The 12,855-nt window shown below is 38.9% G+C and overlaps 1 pseudogene across 1 annotated transcript; it reads right to left on the reverse strand.

Annotated features, from left to right (window-relative positions):
* Nucleotides 1-11,466: 11,466 nt before the first annotated feature.
* Nucleotides 11,467-12,639, reverse strand: LOC307187017 (endothelial differentiation-related factor 1-like; annotated as a pseudogene). Its single transcript has one exon. The product of its transcript is annotated as an endothelial differentiation-related factor 1-like (transcript).
* Between the last annotated feature and the right edge of the window lie 216 nt (nucleotides 12,640-12,855).

Raw genomic sequence — 12,855 nt, forward strand, 5'->3', positions numbered from 1 at the left:
GGAAAAAAAAAAGCCTTACTAACAGCTCTGAGGTATCAGTGAAGGAGGGAAGAGAGTTGAAAATGTTCTGGCCTGAAAGAGATGGAGTACTAGAGACTAGGATTCTCACCATATCATTCTTCATACATTCTGTAGCTCATAGAATTGGACTTGCAGTCAAAGCAAGTCTTCATCTAGTGCATCTAGTTTACCATACTATAATTCTTAATACTTCTGCTTTCTATTTGATCACTTCTATTTTTTTTTCTTTTGGAAAGACCTCTCTCTGTTCCTTCTCATCACTTTACTTATAATGCATTTGCATAAATGACATCCACAGCATCCAAGATTGCTATTAGCAGTGGCCAATGATTTTTACAAATTTTCTCTGACACAAACTGATTTCAGAAAGAGGTTGAATTTCTTTTTTTTTTTTTTTAACCACAAACTGATTTTGCAGAAAGGTTCCCTGGAAATAACTTTTTGATTGTACAAGATATCTCCGAATGATTCAAATTTATGATACAGATGACTAATAAGGGGTTAACATCCAAAATATATAAACAGCTCATACAACTCAATATCAAAAAAAAACCAAACAAGCCAATTAAAAAACTGGGCAGAAGACCTAAACAGACACTTTTCCAAAGAAGACACACAGATGGCCAACAGGCATTTGAAAAGATTCTCAACATTGTTAATCATCAGAGAAATGCAATTCAAAACCACAATGAGATATCATCTTACACCTGTCAGAATGGCTATCATCAAAAAGACCACAAATAACAAACAGCGAGAATGTGGAGAAAAGGGAACTCTCGTACACTGTTGGTGGGAATGTAAATCGGTGCAGCCACCATGGAAAACAGTACAGAAGTTTCTCTAAAAACTAAAAATGGAACTGCCATATGATCCAGGAATTCTACTTCTGGGTATATATCTAAAGAAAACAAAAACACTAATTCGAAAAGATACATACACCCCAATGTTCATAACAGCCAAGATATGGAAGCAACCTAAGTGCCCATAAACAGATGAATGGATAAAAAAGATTATATATATGCACATACATACAATGGAATACTACTTAGCCATAAAAAAGAATGAAATTTTGCTGTTTGCAAAAACTTGGATGGACCTGGAAGGTATTATGCTAAGTGAAATAAGTCAGACAGAGAAAGACAAATACTGTATGCTTTCACTTATATGTGGAATCTAAAAAATACAACAAACTGGTCAACAGAACAAAATGGAAAGGACTCACAGATGTAGAGACCAAACTAGTGGTTATCAGTAGGGAAAGGGAAGGGGGAGGGGCAAGATAGGGGTAGGGGATTAAGAGGAAAGTAGAGTGACAGTGGTTCCTTGAAGTATCTTCCTGGAATGTCAATCTTACTATACTCTTTAGATGAAGACATTTTACACTAAATAAGCATTTATGCAGAAATGTCTAGATGCATCACCGTGGAATAGAAACAATGTCATCCTACACCAGAACTCCAGAGTATGACAACTCTGAGATCACCACCTGCCAACTCTATCAGGATGTCCAGGCTTTTCTAGTGGCTCCTGATATGTTCAAGGGTCCCAAGGGGGCTCACTCAAGTTCAGAGGGTGAGTCCTGTCTGCTCTAATCTTTCACTAGCTGATGTGGATCTCAGATGTTCTTTCTTGAGGATGGAGATCAACACAAACGTGGCTCTGGAGGCCGAATATGTAAGAACCTGGGCACCTCTGTGTGACTGCTGCTGCCCAGCCTTAGCATGGATGCTTAGTTCAGCTGCTTTCTGTCTGTCTGAGCCAACTTCTTCTGCAGCTCAGCACTCTATGGATGTCCTGTCTGCTGGATGCCCTCCCTTGCTCTGGATGCAGGAGAGGGGTGCTACTCTCTTTTTCTGTACTGATTCTTCCAAGCATCCCCAGGTTCTTCTCAGAGTCTAGGGCCTTTCACCTTGTGTAAAAGCAATCCTTGATCTCTCCCCAGGCATGTCCCATATCACTTCCAGACAGGCATATGGCCAGGGGCAGCTTACGTCCCATGACTGGAGTTTATTCGGGTCCTCTACAAGTAACTGGCATGATCTCCTTTACCAACTTACAGTACAAATACAGACATACTTTACAAATAGGTACACTTTTTGTTTTTCAAATCAATTGTTCATGCTCTGCATCCCTCCTCTAATTCATTCAACCACTCTAGGGCCTACTCTGTCCATAGGGATTAGTCCCTTCTCCAAATGCCAAACAAAGAAATGTAAAAACCCAATTAACCTATTAGCGCCATTGGTTGGACGGCCACATGTTGCTGTGGGATTCTAATCTCAAAGGTACTTGTCCAGGCACAGTGACATCCTTGCTGGCACAGGGTGCAGTGGTGTCTCATGCTTGCCTCCAAGGTTATTGCTGTCTTAGTTTGTGCTTCTAAGATCAGCCACTTCTCCCCTAGATATGACTGCATGCCTGGTTGATGAATCTGGACAAGCTTTCAAGTTTCAGCCCAATGTAGTGCTGAAGCCACAAATGTCTGGGCCCAATCCACCTTCCTTTTTCCTCATGGTAAGTTACTTTTGGATAACAGGGAAATTGGTAGGTTTCCCAACCAGCAGATCTTTGTTGGGGCTACTCTAATCCAACAAAAAAATTTTCTTTTATTTTTAAAAATAATTTTGAATGTCAAAACCAGAAAGGGCTCATTAGTTTTTCAGGAAATCTTTTAACTCCTTATTCACTTTGGCTCCCCTCAAAAAGTTTTGCATATTGAAGGATATTATAATGACAAGGAAACTATATTGAGCACCTGTGATCTCTGACTCTCAGGAGAAATGTGCTAAGTCACATTAGGTGTCCCAGTCTCCCAATCTAAGAATAGCTTTAAGTTCTGTACAGTTGATCCCTGCCTCAGAAAGGGAACAAAGTTTCACTTTATTTAACATCTGGCTCCCCACTTCATACTCTAGTAAATTTTCAGTATGACAGATAGTGAGAACACAGCTTTTTTTTTCAGAAAAAACAGCCCACACCTAAACACTGTTATTCCTAAATTCTGAGTTAATCTATTTTATCCCTGGTTACCTGATTATACGTCGGCGTCTTATAGGTTGTAAAGCAAAACCCATATTATTTTTTATAGATAAAACATGAAATGGCAAAGGTATTTTAAGCTTAAGGTGAGTAGTTATGGGCCGAACCCCCAGATTCATGGCATTTAGGGGTACTTTGGAGGGAAAATTGAGAACTACCCTAGGGCTCCAAGTGTAAAGACACTGTTAAACTACAGGTCTTCTAATAGACCTTAAGAAACACATTAGGTCCAAAGTTTTGAATTTCCATGTTATGTAATATGCATTAATAAAACTATACATTATTACTTCTCTGCAAGAGTGGTTAGTGTAACCTGTACTCTTATAAATGTACAAGACTATCAGACTTTGCAAAGAAGTAGAAACAAATGCAGCCAGTCAGAATTCAGTGATGGTCCTGCTACATACAATACACCCATATATGATGAGTTTTTGTCAAAGTACAGTAGCTAACCTACAGTGATGGTTGATAAGATACTGCATAAACTCCTAATAGAGCAATTTTAAAAGGTTAAAATGTTGAATAATTAAAAACTAAGAAGATTTTACTCTGAAAAAGATGTCAATGACTATGAGAATGCAATAAGATAGAAAAATCTTAGGTGAGAATATCAGACAATATTAGAATATGTTTCCAATTTTTCAACATGACAAAGGGGACAGTTTGAAGGACACAACTTGCCTCGCCTCCCACAGTCTTCAGCTTTAGAGACCATTCAGTGTCTGACTCATACTGGTGGCCTATGGGTCAAATCCTGCTGACTGACATATTTACTTTAGCCAGCATAGTACTGTAAACATTTTGAATAAATTGCCAACATTAAAAAAAAATTGTACAATTAAAAAAAAAGAATTCCTAAGTTTCTTTAAAAAGAAAAAAGAATTGGTAACAGTTGTGTGTGGCATATGACCCCATCAGGACCACCACTCTGCATGATTCAAGGAGATGCCATCCACATGGATTCCAAGTTAATGATGGTCCCTAGAACTGCACAGTATTTTGATCCTCAACTCCTTATCTAGATTGAATCATTCATTTATGTTACTTAGGCAACCCATGTTTAAGGATTCTACGCACCATAAACCGTGTACAAATATTCAGTATTACTCTTCTTTTCCCTATGGAAATCATCAGTGTCTAAATAGAGCTCATGCAAGAGGACAAAAAAGGGGTCAGAACCAGGGACTCACTACAGAGATTCTTCAGAGTTGGTCAAAATAACAAGCGTGGAGGAATAGGCAGGTGAGGAATGATCACAGTTGTCTAGCAGCTGACATTGTTCCAAATCTAGGAAAACAGCTGAATTCTAGGAAGTCTGTCTGTACAGAAAAGGAACTAGCAACAAGATTGGGTGCAGGGAGAAATCTCTAATTCTAAGAAACAAGGCAGGATTCTCTCATCCTTATTGAAGTTGGGAATTGAGCAGGCAATCAAAGTTGAGTTTTAGTTGCTGGTATTGCTTTGTGTGCTGGAAACCATATCATGCATCAGTGTAAAACCAAAATCAAAGCAAATCAGGTAATAAGCTCTCCAACTGGAAATCTTGGGTTTGCTGAATTATATGCCTGATTAGGAATGGGGCTGGTCAAATTCAGGAGAGAAGGTTATACACACAAATACATTGAGCCCTACGTGGTGATTAAGTTTACTCAGCTATGGGGGTTGGACTGATAAGAGACAAAGGGTCTAAAAATCTATTAGAGTCAGACTAAAAGAAAGTGCTGATGACTTTAATGCCCTGAAATAAATAGAGAAGAATGTCCAACATTCTGTAATTCAGTGCAGAGAGTTGAGTAGTTTCTTACCATTTAATACATTTCTTCATGTCCACATTGAGTCAGTCCTCCTGAATTAAATATAGAGCCATGGGTCAAGAATTTTCAAACGTTTTTTTTAATCTTTCCTACCCAGGGTTAATCATCCTTCTTTATTAGGCAAACAAGAATGTGCTCCAGATGATATCCTGTCTGTATCCACCCTTTGCTAGAAATTATGGAACTAGATTCAGTGCCACACAAATGTGGTGAGAAGCTGGAACGTGTCCTTTTGTCACTTGCAAAAGCTTTCTCCAAAAATTAGAAATGAGGCAAAAAATTGGGCAGCGTATATTTTTTCCACTATTTTATGAGGACACTGTTTAACAGATTCACCCTAGGATATTTAGGAGAATGTCCTTTGTCCAGACTTAGTGAAGATACATGTTACATGTTAATTTATAGATGTGTGTCTGGTAGGAATACAAATAATTTCTGTTCAGTTGCAAAGATAACACTAAGGGTTATAGTTTATTGCCTTGTAGGTGTTTTGTATCTATTAGCAAATTCATTTTAATCATTCTTTTGTGTGATTGACTGTATAACTCTCCATTTTCAAATTATCTTCTTTGCACCGGCCTTTCCATCTCACTGGTTTGCTTATTAGTTACTAAATTGAATAAAATATTAGACAATGTTCAGTCTATATTTGTATCAAAGTCACGTTCTTAACTTTTGGTAAATGAAAACAGATATTCTGGAGGCATGGCCATTGCTGCTGATTGTTGGACCAAGCAACATCTGCAGTCCTGCTGAATATTACTAAAACTGCCATAGATTCTCCTGCATCCCAGAGTTGACAACTACTGCAGCTGGATATACCACCAGAAGCAGAAAAACAACAGCTTCTCTCTTCTTTCCAACTTCCCAGCCATTTGCAGAGCCAGCAGAGCCTCCTTTTGCAGAAGGTAACTAAAAGAAGGTTGGCAAGAGTCCAGAAAATTTGTAGACTTCTTGCTAACTATGATATTTGGAAGAATACAAAAAGGAAGAGATGGAACTTAAAAGAGAGCTAAAAAGCAAATAACTGACACAAGGAACAAATAAATGTAGATGGAAGGGGGCACTAAAAATATCCCCTATATTATCTATCAGGTACATAGAAGGTGCATTAATTATAAATTCCATTTTACAAGATATGTGGGTTCAGAGAAGTTAAGTAACTCACCCAAGATCACATAGCCATTATGCGGCAGAACTGGGATTTGGATGTAGGCTTAATTCTAACATTGACTGTTTACCCATTATGCTATATTGCGTCCCTTACAAGGTGTGAGACAAACAAGAATAGTTGGTAGTGCAGTAGGGCAAAGTATAGAGAAGATTAAACAAAAACTGATGGAATCCAGGGACCAGCAATATTAGGAGATCGGAGCAAGCAGGTAAAAATCTATGGCCCCTAAAACATCCCCATCCATCATTCTGAAACTTAGATTCCAGTTCTAAACCTTAGAGGACTTAAGAGAGAATGAAGGGGGAAAAAATGAGGTATAAATTACTGGATAGAGATTCAGTCACAGAACAAGCCAAGAGTTCTTTATTAGCTAGGGCAGAGGATCAAGGTTAGAAAGCCACAGGGTCCAGGCTAAAAGATCTAGTTAACTAACTGAAGTCTGTATTGGGAATTCCAGGAGATAATCATAATTGCATCTTAGTTGGTTATTTTGTTCCTCCCCGTCATCATTCTATAGTGATTAAGGACAAGATGAACTTCAGATGAGTGTCTGCTCTTCCCAAAGAATTGGAACTAAAGACTTGCTCCGCAATTGTCTGGTCTCTGCTAATACATGTGGAACTCAGAGAGAATGAGCTTAAATTAAAATACAGGAGAATGTCTGCATAGCCAATTTTTAATTCAACTTTAGAGAATACTTATCAATGAGATCTCTTACCACTTATCATTCACACACTCATTAATTCACTTAAAAACATAAATTAAGCACTGAATTAAATCCTGGGAATACAAAGATGAATCAAACTCATTCCTTGCCTTCAAAGTACTTGTCAGCTGGGGAGGAGTCAAATATGTGTTGCTAGCTATCTGTAATGTAAAACAGAATTAAATAAAGAAGTAAAGAATTGCAGGAGAAGAGAAAATAAAGGCTCAAATTCTCACTGAGGGGTGAGACGGGTTTATAAAAGAGGCTGCATTGTGGTGATTCTTAAAGCAGGATCATACTATTTATATGAAACGTGTGTGTTTAAAATTTTATATTTTGAGGACACTAGTAAATGTGGATGTATCTCCTCTTGTAATAGCTGTTTATGTGCTTTTAAATTTATATCCCTTGCCCAACACCACACACAAACACGTTTGTATCTGAACTTAAAACGTCTGGATGTACTCACAGGGTAAGTTTTGAAGTGGCGTGAGGTGGGGAGGGAGATGAACAGATGTCTTGTACTTTTTGGTTCATACACTATTATTCTGATTGATATTTTTAGGATAAGCATTAAATATCTTTATAATAAATTATCTTTCATAAATAATACCTCTTCTTTTCCAGATCAATATGATTCTGACAGGGAGAGCATGGTAGGACTGGGAAAGGAAATGGAAGATAGTATACAGTTTTGGAGTAAAGAGTTATGGAATTTGAGGCTAATTGTGTTGGGTCCTAAGTGCTTGAGTACTCAGAAATCTTTTAAATGAAAGTGATAGAAAACCGGACTTAATCTGGCTTAAGAATAAAGGGAAATAATTATCCAAAGTAACTGAAAAGTCCAGAGGAGATGTCTTTTTCAGGCATAGCTGAACCCAGGTGCTTAAACACTAACTTCAGAAATATTTAACTCTTCATTTCTTGCCTCTACTTTTCTGTAGCTGGGTTTATTTTCAGGCATGAAAATGGCACTGGCAGTCCCAAGCTAATATCCTATTGGGTTAGGAACCTGAATAGAAAGAAAGCTTTACATTTCCCCAAGTTCTAACAGAAGTCTCAGAGCCAGCACTCTTTGGCCTGAATTCAGCCATGTCCCCCTGTGAAGACTCGCTGTTTCCAGTGGATCTGAGGACTGCATTCAGTTGCATTTGCCTCATTTTCCCACCTCAAAAGTGTCTTCCCCTGAAAATGAGAAATGAGCAAAAAGTTTAAGAGACGTGCTTAAGGCAGTTATCAGAAGGGAAAATGGATTATGGACAGAAAAACACAATAGAAAAGTCATGCTAAGGGATTTTCAGATTTGAGGAAAGGGGGCATGAAATCTTTCTTAAAGCCTTTAGCATGAGTAAGAAAATGAGAGCGTCCAGCTAATGAGACACAACTACAGTGTGGGGAATGATAGGCTCCCTGCATGCATGACAAAAATGACCTCAGAGACCACAGTAGATGACGAGTTATTCATAAGAAAACACTGCTCTGGTTGTTTTCAGGAGAATGAAAAAAATCCATACTGCAAGATATGGATGCATAGTCCCAAAGTAGCTAATTTGCTCATAAGGCAATCCTTTAGTATTGGGAGAATAAGAAGAAATGTTCCCACTTGTGCATGCAGACGACCCAAAGACTCACTGTCATTGAAACATGTAACTCTCTTTTTTAAAATTAATCAGAATGTGCCCTGTGTGCCTATGAGCAGCAGCTTACCTTCCCAGAATTTTCTTTCTAGCTCCTTCTCCTGCATATTCATTCTCCTCCCTCACCCCTCTTATTGACAAACTAAAATGACATTATTTTTGCTATATAATGCAGAGGCTTGTAAAGTGAGTAGTATATGCTTCCATTTGTCATCTGCCTTATTTGGCTGATTTTGAGCCCATGTCTCTATCACCTCGGTTTCAGTCCTGAATGCTTTCTTCTCTGTTTCTTAATGGTGGTTTCAGCACTGGCAGCAGCTTTGTCATAGGGGGCTAAGAACTGTGTGTCTGCTAAAGTGTTCCTCATAAGTGAGTGTGTCAGAAACAAGTCTGAAAGATTGAAAACACACACACATACACACACACAACTGTGGAATATAATCTGGGCTCATCCACTGTCTCACCTTCTCCCCACCCCCTGCCAGCACTATGACCTCATCAGATATGATGATGGTTCATTAAGAGTTGACATACTTTTGTTACTCACTAAAGTTTAGAAGATACAAAATACCATCCGTTACTTAGATTAACTATAGGGGAATAACTACACCATGCTCATGTTTGTTCATTCTTCATTGCCATAATTTTCTTTTTAGATACTGGTTGTGGAGGGGATGTGGGATTGACTGACATGAGCTTTAAGATTCCTTTCAACATATTAACACTGAAATTCTGATGTAACTATGATTCTATGAATTCACAATAAAATCTAGCTTCGCTTTATTCCTCAGTGAAAACCTACAACAGCCTCTTACCACTCCTAAGGTGTTACACTGGTTTTTAGAAAATATACCACAGAATGTTTGCTGAAGTATCATGAATAATTAGAAATAAATTTGTCAAAATAAACAAATTTTGCTTTATGAGCTAGTGTTCTTTACTTTTTAATCATATTTCTATATGATGAATTGTAAAACACCCTAATATGCAGTAATGCTCCTTGTTATTAATTATAAATGGCAGGTGGATGTAATCCACCATTTTATATGCTGTTGTGTTTTTACCTCAGTTCTGGTTCCAACTCTGGTTGCTTTTACCAGACAGGCAGCTTTGAACAAGTACTAACCTCTCTAAGCCTCAGTTTCCTCATGCCAAAAAAAAAGTAGCTACTAACAGCATATATGGCAGGATAGTATGAAGACTGATCACAGAAATGTAGATTAAAAGATTTTGCTAAATTATAAACTACATATAATTTAAAAATATAAAGCATATACAGCTATAGGATTTGGTTTGAATGCAGACCATAAGCTCTTTAAGGGCAAGGACGTGGTCTATTTTGTTCGTAACAGTGCCTGACGTAATAGACACTCAATGAATATAAATAAACATTTGTAAATGAATAAGTGAATGACTATTTCTGGACTACTTAACACTAGGCCAGTGTTATAGGTTGAATTGTGTTGCCCAAAAAGATAACACTGGGACCTCAAAATGTGACCTTATTTGGAAATAAGATCTTTATAGATATAATCAAGTTAAGATAAGGTTATACCAAATTAAGTTGGGCCCTAATCTAATGACTGATGCCCTTATAAGAAGAGGGAAATTTGGATTCAGAAACAGAGTGGAGAAGACCATGTGAAGACAGATGGAGATTGGAGTTATGCATTAACAAGCCAGTGAATGCCAGCAGCCACAAGAAACTAGAAGAGTCGAACAAGGATCCTCCCCTAGAGCCTTCAGAGAGTTCATGGCCCTGCTGACACCTTGATTTCAGACTTCTAGCCTGTGAGAGAATGCGTTTCTGCTGTTTTAAGCCACCTAGTTTAGTATTTTGCTATGTCAGCCCTAGGAAACGGATACAGCCAGGATCCTGAACAATGTGGCACATGTTTGTGATGATGAAGGGGATCACTGTTTGATCTCTGTCTTCATACTTAGAAATTTTGTTAGAAGAGAATTTGATTTACCTTGACTTATATGAATGCCTGGAATAATTAATTGTCACAACATAGGTTTCTTTATTATCGTAAAGGAAAATCAGCAATATCTATTAAGTATTATTAGCAATTATTCGGTCTTGAATATAATCTTAAGCTCACCCAACTGTCTAAATCTTCTGTTTTCTGACAAACACTTCCATCTAAAACTATTTTTCAACATATACTACTTAGATGTTAATAGTTCAATAATATGATTCCCAAAAGATATATGATTGATCATTACACAAGTCATATTTCCAGAAAGAAATATTCTATTTGCTGTAGGCAACTTTCTTGCTACAGTCTAGTCATTGCATGACTCGCATAGTTAACTACTGCTTGCCCGTAGAGTTTAAAATAAATGTACCAATGGGCTATGGGGCAACTCCATCTCAAAACATTTAGTGACCACATAGAGATTTGAAGACTGGAATAGCCTTCTAAGAGAGATTACTTATGGTCCACAGATTTTGTGTGGCAACATGACTGGTGCATCTATGTTGTGGATATCATTAAACGATAAATGATGACATTTGTTGTTAAGGCAATTTTAAGCCTCATATCAACAGTTTGTAATCATCATTAACATACAACCCTTCCCACTTTTCCAAAATCTAAAAAATGTACTTATGATTCAAAAATCATTCTTATGAGGTACTCCCAACTTTTCAATTCAGTTTTTTCAGCACTTCTCAATTATTATATAAATATAAAAAGTTCTCCATAGGTTCATCATAGGACAGAATTTATAGAAACTTCTTCTATGTGGGTACCCAATTAATATTCAAAGACATTTCAAATATGCCAAGATTTGTCATGAATTATGCATTGTTTTAGATTTTTATAATCTCCTTACTTTGAAATATGTGCTATAAATCTTGCTCTTATTCCTCTAGTTTCTGATATAACATTTTTATTTGAATCATTTTTCTGTTCTAGCTTTTGTCTAAGGAGTAAACAAAGTATGATGATTTGCTAAAATTAGAATGAAGCTATTTATTTATTTATTTATTTATAAGGGCAACAAATGTTTATTAGCTTCTCTACGAGCCAGGATGAAGATGCAGCTCCTCTCCCAGACGGTGGCTGCCCACCCTGTGCGAGGTGGTCCCCCTCCGAGCTCCCTGGAGCCAGACCCATGACGGGGCAGACCCCGGGGGAGAGGAAGGCAGCGTTCTGCACCCCACGTGAAGGACGGGGACAGGGAGGAAAATAATCAGGAGAAGCAAACACCTTGCAAGGTTTTGTTTGTGAGTTTGACAGCAGGTACTGGTAAAGGGGGTTCCCGGGCAGGGCTACCGTCCTGTGTTCTGCGTGGCCGCGTGAAGAGACCCACGCTGGCGCTGGTGGTCAAGGGGAACCAGGCAGACAAGATCAGCCGGAATGCACTGATTTCGAGGCTTTGTGTTCATTTCGCCCTCGGCCCCTTCGCGATCGGCTTCCCAATGGCTTTCCCCCAGGGCTTAAGGCCGATGGCTCTCTCGATCTTGCCCAGAACCTGGTTCTTAGGAATGGCCCGGCCACCCTCATAGTCCGCGATGACCTGTGGCTTTTCGTTGATTTTTGTCTCCTGGCCCTTCTGCATCAGCCCTTTGCTCTGCCGGCCCTGCGGGATCACCTTGCCCACCTCCAGGGTCACCCGGTCGTGGTGCAGCTCCTCAGTCTCCCGGTCCAGCTTGGCTGTGTTCTTGGTAATCGAATGCTGTTTGTTCTGGCCGGCGGCCCATTTCTTGGAAGTCTCCACATCCTCTCCTCGTCTCTGAGCTGCTAAGATGGCCTGCTTGGACTTGGCCTGGGCAGCCGTGGGGCCCTTTTTGCGCAGCACCGTCGCGTGTCCTAGTCACTCTCAGCCATGGCGGGGCAGGCAGGGCAGACTGGGCAGGTGGTCCGTCAGGCGGCTCTTGGGCAGCTGCTGGAGACCCGGCGACACTACGTCCCCTCGTCGCTGGGCCGCTTCCTAGAATGAAGCTTTTTTAAAATTTCATAATGCCTTAGGGCGCACAAAGTTGTTTTTGTCGTTTTTCTTTAGGTGCATAGGTGCCGGTATTGTGTAATGGCATTTTAATTTTTGTGCACAGGATTGTCAAGGGTTTGATCAAATGTATTAAATTTCACATTATTGGACTCCTTTGGTTAGAAAAACAATAGTCTCCATGCCAATATCCAAGCTGACCCAAGCTGATCCTTTAAAAATATTGCATATTATTGCATTTTTGTCCCAACAGCCATCAAATAATGGTAAGGCTTTTTTTTTTTTTCATGTTATTTTGGAGACATCCTGTTTACCTGCACCTGGAACTCTAGGTAATGTATTTGTGCAAGATATCCCAATAAAAAAGGGGGCAAGGACAATGTCAGATAGAGTGGGAAGAGTATTTTCCAATTTATTATTAATATGATTATTAGCTTCTCATTTAAAAAACACTGCCTTAATAATATTTGCTGCCATGCTACCATTCAAAGAAACACTTGCAGCATC

This window comes from Stenella coeruleoalba (genome assembly GCF_951394435.1).
Source record: "Stenella coeruleoalba genome assembly, chromosome: 5".
Taxonomy (NCBI): Eukaryota; Metazoa; Chordata; class Mammalia; order Artiodactyla; family Delphinidae; genus Stenella; species Stenella coeruleoalba.